At 35.1% G+C, this 19,670-nt stretch overlaps 1 protein-coding gene and 1 non-coding gene across 2 annotated transcripts in view; both read right to left on the bottom strand.

The window, feature by feature from the left end:
• The window catches only part of KLF8 (Kruppel like factor 8), a 238,893-nt gene that overhangs the window by 171,811 nt on the left and 47,412 nt on the right, over positions 1-19,670 (bottom strand). The gene's annotated exons all lie outside the window — the stretch shown is intronic.
• On the bottom strand, positions 1,524-1,596 carry TRNAA-UGC. The gene has a single exon. It is a non-coding gene; the product is annotated as a tRNA-Ala (tRNA).

The following is a 19,670-nucleotide window of genomic DNA, read 5'->3' as shown; positions in this document are numbered from 1 at the left end:
TGAACAGGACAAACAGAGACTCATGGACATGGACTATAGACTAGTGGTTACTAGTGGGGTGGGGGAAGAGGGAGGAGGTAGATGGGGTAAAGGAGGTCAAATATAGGGGGTAGAGGGAGGGAGAAGCAGGTAAAGGGGATCAAACATACGGTAGCTGAAGGAAACTGGACTTTGGGTGGTAAACACACACTAAAATATACAGATGTCAAATGATAATGTACACCTGAAAATTATATAATTCTATTAACCAATGTTACCTCAATAAACTTAATAAAAAAAAAAAACATTTTCTCAGAAAAGATTCATAAACTTTATCAGTCTCCCAAAAGAATACATAGCACAAAAGGATATAAATCTCTGCTGTAGAGATATTCTTGCACATGTATAACTTTGGAAATATACACGTTTTCAAAATAATAGCATTTTGTATGATAGTAAACATTTAGAAACAATCTAAGACTCATTAAAAGGAAAATAGATAAATAAAATATGCCACAGTTATATAACACCATAGGAATGAACTGTGTGTGTAGTGTGTGTCGGGGGGGAGGGGCTAGATTGTAATAACTCCCACTGCACACCATAGGCATTGTCATAGGCAATAACACAATGTCCAATTTTAAATAAAAAATAAAAGACACAGAACAGTATGTACAATATAATATCATTTATGTAACTTAAAGACCATGCACAAAGAATTATACTATACAGGCATACCTCAGAAATATTGTGGGTTCAGTTCCAGACAACCATGATAAAGTGAATATCGCAATAAAGCAAATAACACATTTTTTTTTGGTTTCCCAGTGCATATAAAAGTTAGTGTAGTCTATTAAATGTGCCATAGGATTTTTTCTATAAAACAATGTACATACCTTAATTAAAAAAATTTTATGGCTAAAAAATGCTACTGTCATCTGAACTTTAAGTGAGTCTTAATCCTTTCGCTGATGGGGAGGTCTTGCCTCAATGTTGATGGATGATGACTGATCAAGGTGGTGTTTGTTGAAGGTTGGGGTATCTGTGGCAATTTCTTAAAATAAGACAACAATAAAGTTTGCTGCATCGATCAACTCTTTCTTCCAGGAACAATTTCTCTGTAGCATGCAATGCTGTTTGATAGCATTTTACCCATAGTAGAACTTCTTTCAAAATTGGAGTCAATTTTCTCAAACCCTGCTGCTGCTTTATTGACTAAATTTTTGTAATATTCTAAAACCTTTGTTGTCATTTCAACAATTCTCAAAGCATCTTCACTAAGAGTAGATTCCACATCAAGAAACCACTTTCTTTGCTCACCTATAGGAAGTAACATCTTACCCATTAAATTTTTATCATAAGATTGCAGTAATTCAGTCATATTTTCAGGATCCACTTTTCTTTATTTATTATTATTTATGCCTATAGCACCTGGTCTTCTTACGTGGTCTCCCATCCACGTACTAACCAGTCTCGACACTGCTTAGCTTCTGAGATCAGACATCGAGCTTGTTCAAGGTGGCATGGCCGTAGACCATGGACAGTGGCTCCACTGGGGCGTGAACCCAGGACCTTCTGCCTGCAAAGCAGACATGCTAACCACTACACTATGGAACCATGTCCAGGATCCACTTTTAATTTCAGTTCCCTTTCTACTTATAACACATCTGCAGTTACTTCTTCTACTAAAACCCTGAACCCCTCAAAGTCATTCATGAGGGCTGGAATCAACTTCTTCCAAACTCCTGTTAATGTTGATGTTTTGACCTCTTCCCATGAATCATGAATGATTTTAATGGCATCTAGAATGATGACTTTTTTCCAGAAGGTTTTCAATTGACTTTGACCAGATCCGTCAGAGGAATCAAGATCTATGGTAGTTGTAGTATTATGATGTGTATTTCTTAAATAATAAGACTTGAAAGGCAAAATTACTCCTTGGTCCATGGGCTGTAGAATGGATGTTATGATAACAGGCATGAAAACATTAATCTTGCTATCCTGCTGTATATCTTTATCAGAACTCTTGGGTGATCAGGTGCACTGTCAATGAGCAGTAATATTTTTGTTTTTTAATTCTAATTTTTCAAATATAGAGTTGACATTAAATATTATTTTATATTTGTTTCAGGTTTACAGAATAGTGGTTAGACATTTACATAATTTACAAAGTGTGAGAAGTAATATTTTGAATGGAATCTTTTTTTCGGAGCAGTAGGTCTCAACGGTAGGTTTAAAATATTCAGTAAACCGGGCTTTAAACAGATATGTAATCATTCATGAATTGTTGTTCCATTTATAGAACATAGGCAGAGTAGATTTAGCATAATTCTTAAGATTCCTAGGATAAATGAGCACTGACTTGAACCTAAAGTCACCACCTGCATTAGCCCCTAATAAGAGAGCCATCCTGTCCTTTAAGGCTTTGAAACCAAGCACTGACTTCTCCTCTCTAGCTATAAAAGTCCTCTTCTTCCAGTGTATGGCTGTTTTATCTACACGGAAAATCTGTTGTTTAGTGTAGCCTCCTTCATTAATTATTCTAGTTAGATCTTCTGGATAACTTGCTGCAGCTTCTACATCATCTCTTGCTGCTTCATCTTGCACTTTTATGCTTTTTTTATTATTAAACCTCATTAACCAACCTCTGCTAGCTTCAAACTTTTCTTCTGCAGTTTCTTCACCTCTGTCAGCCTGCATAGAATTGAAGAGAGTTAGGGTTTGCTCTGGATTAGGCTTTGGCTTAAGAGAATGTTGTGGCTGGTTTGATCTTCTACAGAGACTACTAAAACTTTCTGCATATCAGCAATAAGTCTATTTTGCATCCTTATAATTTGTGTGTTCACTGGAGTACACTTTTAATTTCTTCAAGAACTTTTTCTTTGCATTCGCATCTTGGTTAATTGTTTGGCACAAGAGGCCTAGCTTTCAGCTTATTTCAACTTTCGACAAGCCTTCCTCACTAAGCTTTATAATTCAAAAGCTAGAAATTATAAAGCTTAGTGAGGAAGGCATGTCGAAAGTTGAAATAAGCTGAAAGCTAGGCCTCTTGTAATTTCAATATTGTTGTGTTTCAAGGAATAGGGAGGCTGGAGGAGAGAGAGAGATATGGGGACATGGCCATTCAGTGGAACAATCAGAACAAACACTCAAGATTTATCAAATAAGATTGCCATCTCATATGGGGAAGGTTTGTAGTACCTCAAAAAAATCAGAGGGAAGTTTATACAGATAAAACACTACATTTAAAAAGAGAAAGATAACAAATAAATGACCTAACATTACACCTTAAAGAACTAGAAAAAAGAACCTTAAGCCCCAAATTGGCAAAAATAAGTAAATAATAAAAATTAGAATACAAATAAATACAATAGAGAATAGAAAAAAGACCAACAGAGGGTCCAGTCAATATAGTGGTGTAGGTAACACTGTGCTTGCCTCCTCCCATGACTGCATTAAAATTACAACTTAACTATAGAACAATTAACCTGGATAACAATCTGAAGACAAGCTGAACAGAACTCTTATAAATAAGGATATAAAGAATAAGCCACCTTGAGACTGGTAGGAGGGGCAGAGATATGAAACTAACTGGTCTCACATCCACGTGTAGAGATTGAACATTGGAAAGGATATGTTGGCTGTGGAGGTCCCCCTGGAGGAGCAAGGGGCCCCAGCCCCATATCGGGGCTCCTCAGACTGAGGTTCAAGTGCTAGGAAGAGGAGTCTGCACAAAATCTGGCAGTAAAAATCAGTGGAGATTCCATATATCCAGGTGCACTAGAAGGCAATTGGAAACCCAAGCATTCCCTTAAAGGGCCTGCATACAGACTTACTCGCAGATTCTCACACTGGGCTCTGGTGGAGGGACAACATCTTGAGGTGCCAGAGACATACAGGGAAAAACTAAGTTGTGTGGCTTCAGGGCTAGGGCTGGAGGGACATTCACCATTATCCCTGTGTTGAGCCTTCTTCCTGTGCAGCCTAAAGGTGGGCACCATCTTGCCTGTATTGAGCCCTTACCCCCACAGCCAATATGATTGTGCATTGCCCTGCAGAGCTCTACTTATCCCGCCTTGGTGATTCCCTGAACTCTGCCCTATATAAACAGTAAATTGCCAGTGGCAATTTCATGGCTGGGCAACTAGCCCCACCCCTCGCTCACAACAGGAGGCTCCTTCAGGAACAATAAACAGGCCTCACCCTCTCCCCCCTCCCCACCTCACCCCCGCACCTTGGGAGACACTTTCAGTGGCGAGCAACCAACCCAGCCTGAGTAGCAGTATTTCTTGAATAAATCTCGGGGGTCTGTGGGTCAAGGTGGGCAAAGTTGGCCTAGGTGTGATCTGAACTTTCGTGAGTGGCCATAGGCTCAGCACTGGCAAAAAACTGAATTTGCACTAACATGAGGAACATCACTTGCCCAAACAAGTTTACTCCCTCCACCCTACCTCACTCAACTAGCATACAGTCCAAGTCTCTCTCAGCTGCTAAGCCTTACACACATCTAGCAGGCAGTTTCAAGCCTTGGAGTGCACTGGGCCTCTTGTTGAGCTGACCCAAGCCTGATATTGTTGGCAGCTAACCTCTGTTACCTACATGGCCTCTCCCCTGTGCTTCCAGGTCCATTATAGGCAACAACCAACCACAGATAGCTTTGTAGTTCCTACCAGGTAGCCCCAGGGTGTTCATAGGCAGCAGTTGACTTGACCTGTACAGGAGCCCCTCCCAAGGGACCCCAGAACCAATAAAGCTACAACCTTGCATCACACCATAAGAGAGCACAACCTGACTATCCCCACAAGCAGCATAACCAAAGGAGGATCTCAAGAGGCACACAAGCTCAGTGGGGCAAATCCCACTCCCGGGGGTCGGTCCCTATACAGCAGCTCATATACTGTGTGTATGGCCAATCCTCACAGCTAGTCAGCCTGAGAGTCAATCCCACTGACATGACCACAGCAACCGAGGCTCAACTAAAACCAGGGGGCAAATCTAACCCACACAAGGGACACTCCTGGAGCACCCAGCACAGGTGATCAGAGATAATGCACCACTGGGCCACACAGGGCAACTATTATATAAGGCCACTTGGCCAAGACTGGGAGATATAGCAGATTTACCTAATACATATAGATGAACACAAAGAGGCAGCCAAAATGAGAAATCAAGAAACATGTCCCAAATTAAAGAACAGGACAAAACTGAAAAAGTTCTAAATAAGATGGAAGCAAGCAACCTACCAGATATGGAGTCCAAATCACTAGTTATAAAAAAGCTCAATAAACTTAGGGGAAGAATAGATGAGCTCAATGACAACTTTAAAAAATGATAGTAAGCATAAAAAAGGACTTGGAAACCATATAAAAAAAACAGTCAGAAATGAAAACTACAATAGCTTAAATGAAGAATACACCAGAAGGACTCAATAGCATATCAGATGAAGCAGAAGACTGAATCAGCCATTTGGAAGACAAAGTAGCAAAAACACTCAATCAGAACAGCAAAAAGAAAAAAAGAATGAAAAAAAATGAGAATAGTTTAAGGAACCTCTGGCACAACATCAAGCGTAACAACATTCACATCATAGGAGTATCAGAAGGAGAAGAGAGAAAACAAAAAATTGAGAAACTATTTGAGGAAATAACTGCAAATTTCCTTAATCTGGTGAAGAAAATAGACATATACTAGGAAGCACAGAGAGTCCCAAAAAAGTTGAATCTAAAGAGGCCCACACCAATACATATCATAATTAAAATGCCATAATTAAAAAGTTAAAGACAAAGAGAGAACCTTAAAATCAGCAATAGAAAAGAAATTAGTTACCTACAAGGATGCTCCTGTAAGACTGTCAGTTGATTTCTCAACAGAAACTTTGCAGGCCTGAAGGGACTGGCACAAAATACTGAAAGTGATGAAAAGCAAGGACCTACTACCAAGACTACTCTACTCAGTAAGACTATCATTTAAAACAATGTGAATTAAAGAGCTTCCCAGACATTAAAAAGCTAAAGGAATTCATCACCACCAAGCCAATATTACAAGAAATGTTAAAGGGATGTCTTTAAGAAACAGAGGAGGGAAAAAACATAAATACGAATAATAAAATGGCAATACTATTTACCTATCAATAATCACTAAATATAAATGGATTACATGCTCCAATAAAAAGACATAGGGTGGCTGAGTGGATAAAAATTTGAGACCCTTACAAATGCTGCCTACAAGAGACTCACTTTAGATCAAACAGCACACAGAGACTGAAAGTAAAGGGATGGAAATAGATATTTCATGCAAATGAAAAGAAGAATAAAGTTGGGTTAGCAATACTTGTATCAGACAAAATAGACTTTAAAACAAAGGTTATAATAAAAGACAAAAAAAGTTATTACATAATGAAAAGGAATCAATTCAACTGAGGATATAACCCTAGTAAACATTTATATACCCAACATAAGAGGACCTAAATATATAAAGCAAATATTGCCTGACATAAAGGAAGAGATCAAAAGTAATACAGTTATAGTGGAGAACTTTAACACTCCATTGACACCATTGGAAAGATCTTCCAGACAGAAAATGAATAAAAAAGACTGGCTTTAAATGATACATTTAGACCAGATGTATTTAATTGATATTTTTAGAGCATTTTACACCAAAGCAGCGAAATATACATTCTTCTCAAGTATACATGGAATATTTTCCAAGGTAGACCACATGTTAGGCCAAAACAAGTCTCAGTAAGATTAAAGATACTAAATCATATCAAGCATCTTCTCTGACCACAGAAATTACTTATAAGAAACTAGAAATTACTTATAAGAAAAAAAATTGAAAAATATAGAAATATATGGAGACTAAATTACATGCTATCTAAACAATAAATGGGTTAACAATGAGATCAAGGAAGAAATAAAAACATACCTTGAACAAATAAAAACATAATGACCCAAAATCTATGGGACACAGCAAAAGCAGTCCTAAGAAGGAAATTCATAGCAATACAAGCCTACCTCAAGAAACAAAACAAAACAAAAATCTCAAATAAATAATCTAACCTTACATCTAAAGGAACTAAAAAAAGAAAAGCAAACAAAGCCTAAAGTGAGTAGAAGGAAGGATATAATACAGATCAAAGCAAAAATAAACAAAACAATCTAAAAATAAAAACAATACAAAAGATCAATGAAACCAAGAGCTGGTTCTTTGGAAAGATAAAATTAATAAACACCTAAAAAGATTCAACAAGAAAAAATAAAAGAGAACTCAAATAAATAAAATAAAATAAAGAAAAGAAAAGAAACAACTGATAACACAGAAATACAAATTAATATAAAAAAAATACTGCGAGCAATTATATACCAACAAATTAGACAATCTGGAAAACATAAATAAAATCCTAGAACCATACCATCTTCCAAGACTGAGTCAAGTAGAAACAGAAAATCTGAACTGACCAATACCTTCTAACAAAATCAAATCAACAAACAAAAAACTCCCAAAAAACAAAGTCCTGAACTGGATGGCTTCATAGGTATTTTTTTTTACCAAACATTTAAAGAAGAATGAACACCTCTTCTTCTCAAACTTCTTAATAAAATTCAAGAGGAGGGAAGGATCTGAAACTAATTTTATGAGGTTGCCACTATCCTAATTTCAAAGCCAGGCAAAGATATTACAAAAATATAAAATTATAGGTCAATATTGTGTTGAATATAAATGTAAAAATCCTCAACAAAATATTAGCAAAAACTTTCAGCAGTATATTAAAAAAATCATACATGATGAAGTTGAAGTCATTTTCTGGGATGCAAGGTTGGTTCAATATCTGCAAATAAATTAATATGATACACTACATTAAAAAACTGAAAGATAAAAATCATATGATCACATCAATACATGCAGAAAAAGCATTTGACAAAATTCAGCATTAATTTATGGCAAAAACTCTCAGCAATGTGTGAATAGAGGAAACATAACAACATAAGTTAGGCCATGTATGACAAACCCACAACTAACATCACACTCACTGATAAAAAGCTAAAAGCGTTTTCTTTAATATCAGAAACAAGACACAGATGTCCACTTTCACCACTTTTATTAAACATAGTATTGGAAGTCTTAGTCACAACAATCAGAAAAGAAAAAGAAATAAAAAGGCATCCAAATCAGAAGGAAAAAAGTAAAACTGCCATCATTTGCAGATGAAATGATACTATATAGAGAGAACTCCAAAGATTTCACCAAAAAACTACTAGAGGAGATAAATGAATTCAGTAAAGTAGCAGGATACAAAATTAATATTCCAAAATCAGTTGAATTTTTATACACCAGTAAAAAAACTATCAGAAAAATAAATTAAGAAAACAGTCCCATTTACAACTGTATCAAAGAACTTAGAAATAAATTTAACCATGAAGGTAAAAGACCTGTAATGAGAACATTATTAGATATTGAAGAGAAAAATGGAAGAAGTTACAAATAAATGGAAGTATATATTGTGCTCATGGATAGGAAGAATTAACATCATTAAAATGGCCATACTATCCAAAGCAATGTATAGATTCAATGCAATCCCTATCAAAACAGCAATGTTGTTTTCCAGAGAACTAGAACAAATAATTCTCAAATTTATATGGAACCTAAAAGACTCTGAAAAGCCATGGCAATCTTGAGAAAGAAGAACAAAGTTGGAAATATCACTACCTGATATCAGACTATACTGCAAGGCTATAGTAATCAAAACGGCATGGTACTGGCATAAAAACAGACACATAGATCAATGGAACAGAACAAAGAGTCCAGAAATAAACCCACGCCTACATGGTCATTTACTCCATGACAAAGGAGGCAAGAATATACAGTGATGTATAGACAATCTATTCAATAAGTGGTGTTGGGTAAATTGGACAGATATATGCAAAAAAATCAAACAGGACCACTTTCTTACACCATATACAAGAATAAACTCTAAATGTATTAAAGACTGAAATGTAAGTTCTTAAATCATAAAACACCTTGAAGAATTTATAGGCAGTATCTTCTTTAGCAAGGGAACCAAAAATAAATAAATAAATGGGACTATATCAAACTAAAAATGTGTTTTTTTTCTTTTCCAGCTATAGTGAAATATAATAAATGATTAATTGCTTGTATTTACATTGTACAATTAAATGAGTTATTTTTTCAATTATAGTTGGCATAGTTGTATAGTACAGTGATCAGAGCTACACGTAACTCGCAAAGCAATCACCCCACTAAATTTAGTAGGCCTCTTCCCCCTTACATATATATTACAACATTATTAACCACCTTCCCCATGCTACACTTTACATCTCCATGTCTATTCTGAAACTATTTGTATCTCTTAACCACTTTGCCTTTTTTTGCCAATCCCCCAACCCACCTCCCATCTACTAGCCCTCAAAATATTCTCTGCATCTACAAATTTATTTCCACTTTTGTTCTTGTTGTTGTTTATTTTGATCTTTAGTTTCCACATGTACATGAAATCATGTGATATTTGTCTTTCTCTATCCAACTCATTTTATTCAGCACAATACCCTCTAGGTCTATCAAGGCAATATATTTTTCCATTCCCTCCTATTTAGTCTGTGTGTGTCTTTTAATTTGAACTGAGTCTCTTGTAGGAGGCATATGTAGGGGTCTTGTTATCTTATCCATTCAGCCACTCTACCTTTTGGTTGAAGCATTTAAATCTTTTCCATTTCAGGTATTTGTTGATAGGAATGTAGTTATTACCATTCTTTATTCCTGTTTTTGATACATGTTTTTTTCTTTTTTTCTTCTTAAAGAAGTCCCTCCAACATTTCCTGCTGGATAAAGTATTCTTGGTTGTAGATCCTGGGTTTTCATCACATGGAATATTTTGTGCCAAGCCGTATTGCCTTGCATAGTTTATTTTGAGAAATCAGCTGTCAATTTTATGGGTTCTCCCTTATAGGTAACTAACTGCTTTTCTCTTGCTGCTTTTAAGATTCTCTCTTTGTATTTAACCTTTGGTATTTTAATTATGATGTGTCTTGGAGTGAGCCTCTTTGGGTTCCTGGTTTTCTGAGACTCTCTGAACTTCTTGGGGTTTTATGTCTATTTCCTTCACCAGGTTAGAGAAGTTTTCCATCATTATTTCTTCAAATAGCTCTTCATCGTCTTGTTTTCCTTCCAGTACCCCTATGACATGGATATTTTTTACATTTTATAGTGTCCCATAGGCTCCTTAAATTATTATTATAATCTTGGGTTCATTTTTCTTGCCATTCTGATTGAGTGTCCCTGGTCCCACATCCTCTGTATAGTTCATTTGATCCTCTTCTTTATTCATTCTGTTTATTCCATTTAATAAGCTTTTCATCTCAGATATGTTCTTTACTTCTGACTGGTTCCAATTTATAATTTCCATTTCCATTTTTATGTTTTTTTATCTCTTTGTTAAAGTTCTCACTGAATTCATCTATTCTTCCCCTACATTCATTAAGCATCTTTATAACCAGATAAAGAAGCATCTGTTAGATTGCTTGACTCCATTATTCCTGGATCTCTGTTCTGTTCTCTCAAATGGGTTCTGCTTTTTTGTCTTCCCATTTTGGCTACCTTTCTGTTTCTGTTTCTATGTATTAAACAAAGCTCCTAAGTCTCCCAGTCTTATTAGTGTGGATTTGTGAAGTTGGTATCCAGTGGCACAGTCCTGAGAGGAGTTCGGATGCAGGCCAAATTTAGCCCCAGCCTGTGCCCCTCTGGGGACACCTATTAAGATTCAGCAAGCAATCCACAGATTCTGTGCTTATAACTGCCTCAAAAGACCACACCAGAAAACTGAGGTCAGCTCCCACCAGTGTGAGTCTTGGTGCTACTCAGCAAGGAGCGCCTGACTCACCGAGGACACACCTATATGTGGCCTGGCTGGGGCCCTGGTTGGGGGATGCAGAGTTTCAGGGAATCCTCTCAGCAGAGTGACCTCTGTCATCCAGTTTGATGAACTCTCCACTATGGAAGCACTGAGTCTGCACACTGGGAGGGGGGAGGACTCGAGAGGAACAATGGATACTGCTGGTACTCTATATAGAATAAGTCTCGCCTCCGGCCCTCATTCCGACAGCTCAGTGTCCCCCTGTAAGTCCCTGGTGACCCTCAAGCAGCTATCCCAGTGCTGGTGCTCAGAGCAAGCAGGTCCATCACCACAAAAGTCTGCTCGCGGACACCTCCCCTTTAAGAGGCATCAGCAGCTGCTGGCTGCCGTTGCTATGGCCTCTGTCCCACTCAGCCATTCGGGAATGGGCAGTCTCATGTCCTTGCCCTGTCCTATCTCCTCTAGTCGCAGGGTTATTTCTTATTTCTCTCCTTATTTGTAAGGCTTGTTCATCTAGATCCCTGGCGATTTTCCTCACTGTTTGCTCCTTGTTTCTGTCACAACTTTGATTTGGTCACAAGAGGGATGAACTGAGCCACTTTCATCAATGCCATTTTTTTCTCTCTCTGAAACTAAAAAGTTTTTGCACAGCAAAGGAAACTATCAACAAAATGAAAAGACAAAATACTGAATGGGAGAAGATATTTGCCTATGATACATCTAATAAGAGGTTAATATCCAAAATTTATAAGGAACTCACACAATTCAATGGCAAAAAAACCCCCAAAAAACAAAAAAACAATCAAATAAAAAAAATGAGCAAAGGAGCTGAATTGGCATTTCTCTCAAGAGGACATACAGATAGCCAAGAGATATGAAAAGATGCTCAATGTCACTTATCACCAGAGAATGAAAATTTAATCTACAATGAATTATTATCTCATAGCTGTCAGGTTATCGTCATCAAATCAAAAAACAAGTGTTGGCGAGGATGTGGCGAAAAGGGAAACTCTGTGCACTGTTGGTGGGACTGCAAACTGGTACAGCCACTATGGAAAACAGTTTGGAGTTTCCTCAAAAAATTAAAAATGGAACTACCTTATGACCTACCAATTCCACTTCTGGCTATTTATCCAAAGAAAACCAAAACACTAATTCGAAATTATATATGCACCTCTATGTCCATTTTCAGCATTATTTATAAGAGCCAAGATATAGAAGCAACCTAAATGCCCATCAATAGACAACTGGATAAAGAAGAGGTGGTACATACATACAATAGAATATTACTCCACTATTAAAAAATGAAATCTTACCATTTGTGATGACATAGATGGATCTAGAGGGTATTATGCTAAGTGAAATAAGTCAGAGAAATACAAATACCATATGATTTCACTTATATGTGGAATCTAAAGGACAATACAAATGAACAAACAAAACAGAAACAGACTCATAGATACAGAGAACAAACTTGTGATTTTCTGATGGGAGGGTGGTTGGGGGGCAGGGTGGAAAAGGTAAAGGGATAAAGAAGTACAAATTAGTAGTTACAAAATAGTCATGGGGATGTGAAGTAAAGCATAGGTAATAAAGTCAATATTATTCTAATAATTATGTATAATTCCTGGTGAGTACTAGACTAATTGAGGGGATCACTTTATAAATTATATAAAAGTCTAACCACTCAGCTGTATACCTGTATACTTGTATACTTGTAACTAATATAAAATAATACTGAATGTCAACTCTAATTGAAAATAAAAATAAAGAAGTAAAGCAAAAAGAAAACAAAAAGAAAATATCAATAATTTTTAAATCGTCAAAGGACTTAATATTTTTTCAAGAAGATACAAAAAAAGAAAAGAGACCAACAAAAGTAAGAGTCTGTGTTTTTGAAAGACAAACAAAATTGGCAGACCATTGGGTATATTAAAGAGAGAGAGAAGACTCAAATAAAAGTTGAAATGAAAGAGGAGACATCATAATTGACATCACAGAAATAAAAATATAAGTGAGTACTACGAAAAACTACATGACAAGTTTTAGAAAACCTAGAAGAAATGGATAAATTTCTAGAAATATACAATCCACCAAGCCTGAATCATTAATAAATAAAAAATCCGAACAGACCTATGACTAGTAAGGATATTAAATTGGTATGTTATAAAACTGCTAATAAAGAAAAACTCAGGACTAGATGGCTTCCCTGGAGAATTCTATTAAACATCTATAGTAGAATTAAGGCCAATCCTTCTTAAACTTTTCCAAAAATTAGAACAGGAGAGAGTGCTTCGTACTTATTTTATAATGCCAACATTACTCTAATACCAACATCAAAGGCATGACAAGAAATTATAGGCCAATTATCCTGACATATGTAGATTTTCATCTACGTGAAGATTTTTTTCAAATCCTCCAGAAAGTACTAGGAAACCAAATTCAACAGCACATTAACAGGACCATACAACCATGACCAAGTGGAATTTAACTCTGTGTTCAAGGATGTTTTAACATACGAAAAGTAATCAATATGACATACCAAATTAACAGAAGAATAAAATTTACAAGATCATCTCAACAAATGCCGAAAGTCATATGGCAAAATTCAACATTCTTTCGTGATAACAACTCTCAACAAACTAGGAATAGGAAAAAATAAATTCAACATAATAAAAGCTGTATATGGAAAACCTATAGTTAACATCATACACAATGGTAAAAAATACAAAGCTTTTCTTCTAAGATCAGGTACAAGGAATGGATGGCCACTGTTACCACTTCTATTCAATATAGTACTAGAGGTCATAACCAAAGAAATTAGGCAAGAAAAAGAAATAAAAGGCATCCAAAGAATAATTAAGTTAAATTAGTTCCATTTGTAAATGACGTGATCTTATGTATAGAAAATCCTAAAGACTCTGAAAAAAAAAAGAAAGAAAGAAAAGAAAACCACTTTTAGAACTAATAAATTAATTCAGTAAAGTGTTGGGATACAAAATCGACATCCAAAAGTCAGTTGTGTTTCAGTACACTAACAATGAACCATCCAAAAAGGAAATTAAGAAAACATTCCCATTTACAATAGCATCAAAAGAATAAAATACTTAGGAACAAACTTTAAGAAGTGAAAGACTTATACTCTGAAAACTACAAAACATTGATGAAAGAAATTAAAAGAAGACAAAAATAAATGAAAAGTCACCCCATGTTCATGAATTGGAAGACTTAATATTGTTAAAATGTCCACACTACACAAAGCAATTTATTGATTCAGTGCAATCCCTATCAAAATCCCAATTGCATTTTTTACATAAATAGAAAAAACAATCCAAAAATTCATGTGGAACAACAAAATTCCTGAATAGTCAAAGTAATTCTAAGTAAGAAGAACAAAGCTGGAGATAATACACTTCCTGATTTTGAAATATATTACAAATCTACAGTAACTAAAACAGTATAGTACTTTTTGTGACTTGTTTCTTTCAGTTAGCATGATATCAAGGTTCATCTCTAAAGTAGCGTGTATCAGTACTTCTTTCCTTTTTATGGCCAAATAATATTTTTATGGTATTGATACACAATACTCTGTTAATGCATTTACCACTTGATGGATATTTGGGTTGTTTCTACTTTTTGGCTATTATGAATAATGCTGCTGTGAATGTTCATGTACACACTTTTGTGTAGATATGTATTTTTTCAATTTTCTTGAATATATGGCTAGTAGGACAATTGTTGAATGTCATATACTCTTGATGAATTGGTCATATTATCATATAATGGGCCCTACTCTCCTGGTGGCTGTTGTAAGGGTACTTTCAAGGAGAAAGTCTATAGTAATCAGCCCCACATAGCATTACTCTCTCTCACTTAAGTTTAACAAGGTTATCTCTTGAGGGGATTTAATCAAGTCTCCAGGGATATTTTTTTTTTTTTTGGCTCCTGGGTAAAGAGTGCTATCCATTAATTATTTTAAATAGAAATTTCAACATCTCACCACCACAGGATGTTTATCAGTGCCAGGCTCTTGTTTAGAGTCAAAATAGTTACTGGGTGAAATTTAGCTTGTAGGGCTTCTGACCATATGTTTCCATTTACATAAAATGTACAAAATAGACAAATCTATAGAGACAGAAAGTACATTAGTAGTTTCTTAGGGCTGTGGTGGATGAAGGTAGTGAAGTGATGGCTAAGGTTACAAGATTTTTATTTGAGGTGATAAAAATGTACTAAAATTGACTGTGGTGATAGCTATACATATCTGTGAATATATATTTTTAAAAACCTTGAACTATACACATAAAATGGATGATTTGTATAGTATGTGAATCTTACCATAGCTGTTTTTAAAAACTGTAAAAAAAGTATAGTACTAACATACAATAGACATATAGAACAATGGAATAGAGACCACAGGAATAAACACACGCATATACAATCAACTAATCTTCAACAAGGACCCCCAAAATACACAATGGGTAAAAGATAATCTCTTCTACACATGATGCTGGGAAAATTGGATATCCATGTGCAAAATAATTAAATTGAACCCTTATCTTACACCATAAACAAAAATCAACTCAAAATTAAAGACTTAAATGTAATACCTGAAACTACAAAATGCCTTGAAGAAAATTAAGGGGAAAACCTTTATGACATCGGTCTTGGAAATAATTTCTTGGATGTGATACCAAAAGTACAAGAAACAAAAGCAAAATTAGACAAGTGAGACTATATCAAACTAAAAAAGCTTCTGCTCAGCAGAGAAAATGATTAACAGAGCACAGAGGCAATCTAGAGAATGGGAGAAATATGTGTAAGCCATATATCTGATAAGGGGTTAATATACAAAATATAGAATAAATTGCTTCAACTCATTAGCAAAAAAAATTTAAATGGGCAAAGCACTTAAATGAACATTTCTCCAAAGGTGGCATACAAATGAATAACAGGTATGTAAAAAAGTACTCAATGTTCAACATAACTAATCATCAGGGAAATGCAAATCAAAAGCATAATGACATATCACCTTACATCTGTTAGAATGACTATTGTCTTTTAAAAAGACAAGTTTTGGCAAGGATATGGAGAAACTGGAACCCTTCATTCCCTAAGGTAGGAATGTAATTATGTGTAGCCAGTATAGAAAAGAGTATGAAGATTCTTCAAAAACTTAAATATAGAACTACCATATGATGTAGTTATGCCACCTCTGGTTATTTATCCAAAATGATTACTATCAGGATGACAGATATATGTGATCCCATGTTCATTGCAGTAATATTCACAATAGCCAAAGTGTGGAAACAACCTAAAAGTCCATCTGAAACATCCATGTGTACATAAATGGATAAAAAAAATTTTCATATATATATATATATATGCTTCATATATATACATACATACCATGGAACAGTATTCAGCCTTAAAATATAAGGAAATCCTGCCATATGTGACAACATGGGTAAACATTGAGGACATTATGCTGTCACAATTAACAGGAGGGTAGATCTCATGTTAAGTGCTCTTATCTCAAACAAAAATTATAAGATGTCATTGCAATATATAAGTCTTGAAAAATTTATGAAAATCAAATATAAAGTCTTAAAAATAGAGAGTGGATATGAAGCTCATTCTTGTAAGAAGTATTCCACTTTGTAAGAGTTATAACAAGAATAACAAATGGGTTAATAGATCTAAGAGTAGTGGACCTGAGAGCCATGTCAGTGCTAGCAAAATGACAAAATTCATATATCATCAAAGTTGTCCTGCAAAAGCTTCTGTGCCTAATGATATTTAAATAAACAAAATATGAAACCTTTTCCAATGTTTGAAGGACAGATAGTAATCAATACACACACACAGTCCCTTCTCCCATTTGATCTCAGCAGTCTTCATTTTTCACATTAGTAAGTTTTCTAGATATGTCTTGTGAACCTCAAAGTACTAGAGACCAAGCTCCCATTCAAAAGTAGTTTATCTTAAAAGATTGTAAATGCTAATTTTGTGTCCTCTTGAAATATATAAGTTGTACTATTAATAACAACAGCAGCAACAAAGGATATCTTTATACATGTGGAAAAGTACATGTTTATCCACTGTGTTCCCATTAACATAGATGTATAATTATTGTTTATGCATTTATCTTTTAAATCATATAAAAAATAAAAGGAGATACGAAAATACAAAAATACTGTTTTTACATATTTTTAAAAGCCTAGCTCACATTTCATTTTGCTCATAAAACTGTCCTTGATTTCTAACAAATCAGAGTTCTCTGAAGTCTTCTAGCACAATTTACCTCTTAATTATTATCGGTCCTTGGTGATAGAAGAGTGGAATAGTAGGAAAGATAGTGGTGGAGGAAGAGAGGTGTACAAGGTTGACTATTTAAGCCTGATGTTGTTTTTCTAGTACCAGCTGGTGAAACAACCTTCTCTCTTTTATATACCTCCTTCCTGAGTCATCTCTTAAATACCAGCAATATAGCTGCCGCTTTAAAAAGGTACAAAGAGAATTTCAAGACATGTCTGAGGTATTATGACTGAAAAATGTCTAGAGAAAGATAAGTATAACCTTTATAGGTATATATACAAGCTTCCATCAGAGCTGCGTTCTGGGTTAGGGTCATTAATTAAACCCTGAGGCAAAGTGGGTGACTTTTATGTGTGCACTTAAATATATATCTTCTCACAGAAATCTATATGTTTGTACAGGTGACTTTTTCGTCACACCATAAATCCTTACAGCTTATCTTCTATACCTAAAAGATTATACCTTCAATACTTATGTCATAATTATGGTGGTATTTTTTGTTTTGTCTTCCAGATCCAAGATCCACCTCTCACCTGTCTCCATCCTGCTTTGTGTCTCAGGAGGCTAACTTACATGTACTTATATGTACTCCATCAACAGGCTCCATTCTTCTCTTGCTTTTGGTTGAGGTTTAGCCAATTAGAGGTACCAGCAAGAATTTGGAAGGAGAGAGTAGAATGTGGTTGAGACATTTATTCTCCCACCTTCTACCCTGCAAGATGCTTATAAGCTGGCTACTTCCTTCAACCAAATATCACAGCCCACTCTAATAGCTGCGGCTACTCATTCTGAGTTACAGGAATCACTTCCTACTTGTACCCTTTTAAGCCTAGGGGTATTAATAGCACATACTACTATTATTCCCAGAGTATTACATTATCCTTTGTGGTTTCCCTATCCCTTGTTCATATTTTTGTAAGTAGTTCCATTATCGAACTGTCCTCAAATTACTCAATATGAGTGTGGCATTTATTTTTCTGCTGGAACCCTTACTGATGTAACCAGCATCATAGTTACCATTCAAAGAGTACTAGCCAACATTTATTAAGTATTTATTATGTGATAAGCATTATTCCAAACACTTGACATTTACTGACACATTTAAACTTTTACAACTACTCTATAAGTATTACTGTCTTTTCTACAAATCACTTTATCTCTTCTTTCTTTATCTCTGCTCCAGATAGTTTCCTCTACCATTTACTGTGAAAAGAAACTGGAGCTGATCTCCCTCCATAATTCAAAAGAGTATAAATGAATAAGGCCCAGTATGCACGCAAGGCATGCAAAAATAATAATATGGGTAATGAAAAACCATGCTTTGGTTATATTCAGAGCAAAATAAGCAAGGAATGGGTAGAAAAAATGCACAAGGTTAGTGGTATAAATTTGATAAATGACATAGGGAAAGTTGTTCCTCACCTTCCATTTTACTTCATTTTTTTTTTTTTTTGTCCTGTCACGAAGAATAATTTTCAGGCTACAAAGAGTAAGGAAAAAATGGTTAAAACAGATTGTTAAAAGGAGAGACAGTAAAAGCCCATGATAAGCAAAATTATAGCAAAACATAAATCTGTTTTATAAAGTTGTTAAAATAAGCTACCAGGAAGAGGAGTGAAAAAAAGAGCATGAGAAAATAGGCCAGAGATGAAAATCAACCATGTCTAATTAGAAATGAGGTCTTCAATCCTCTTGTCCAGGACTTTTTCAATGATACCATACTGCCATGCTTTTATATTGTTTATCATACACATCTTAGATTGTCCTTTTTTGTTTCATAAGTGTTCATATTCCCCCAATAAACAGAGAAAGAATATTCTCTTTCTTTTGAATCCCATCGGTCTAAGCACAAACTAGATATCTGAAAAGAAAGCCATTCTGAATTAGACTGATAGCCTTATGGACCCTTCAAAGTCATGGGAGTAAACAGGACTAAGATTAGTTATTAGACTAAGGTGCAGTTTATAGGACTAGCATAACAACTTAGAACATCATACCTTCATCTATGCATTCATTCATTCAACAGGTATTTACTGAGTATCTATTCTGTACTAAAACCTATAAGTGCTTTAGGGATACCTATTAATTGATTTGACCAGTATTTTCTGAATGTCAACCATGTGGACAAACAATTTTTAAGTATTTTGATAAATAAAACAAAAATAGCCCTTGCTCTCAGGGAAGGCAAGTCTAATGGGGGAAGGTAGATGCTAAAAATTAACGCTAATTAACTAAAATATTATATGTGCTAAAAATGAGAAGTACAAAGTGCAATGAGAATGAACCATGGGGAGCCCTGACCAAGTTCAGGGGTTAGAGACAGTTTCAGTGACAACATGATCTTTGAGTTTAAAAAAAAAAAAAAAAAGATGAGTAGGAATTAAGAAAAAGGAGGTGAAGAATTGGATAGAGAGCATACCAGGCAAAGAGAACAGTTAAGTACAAAGGCCTTGATAGAAAAAGGATCATAGAACATCAAACCATTACAAGAGGAACTATGGCTGGA

This window comes from Pteropus alecto, unplaced genomic scaffold (assembly GCF_000325575.1).
Source record: "Pteropus alecto unplaced genomic scaffold, ASM32557v1 scaffold344, whole genome shotgun sequence".
In the NCBI taxonomy this organism is placed as follows: domain Eukaryota; kingdom Metazoa; phylum Chordata; class Mammalia; order Chiroptera; family Pteropodidae; genus Pteropus; species Pteropus alecto.
The sequence above is the reverse complement of the archived record's forward strand: the minus strand, read 5'-3'. Positions and strand labels throughout refer to the sequence as shown.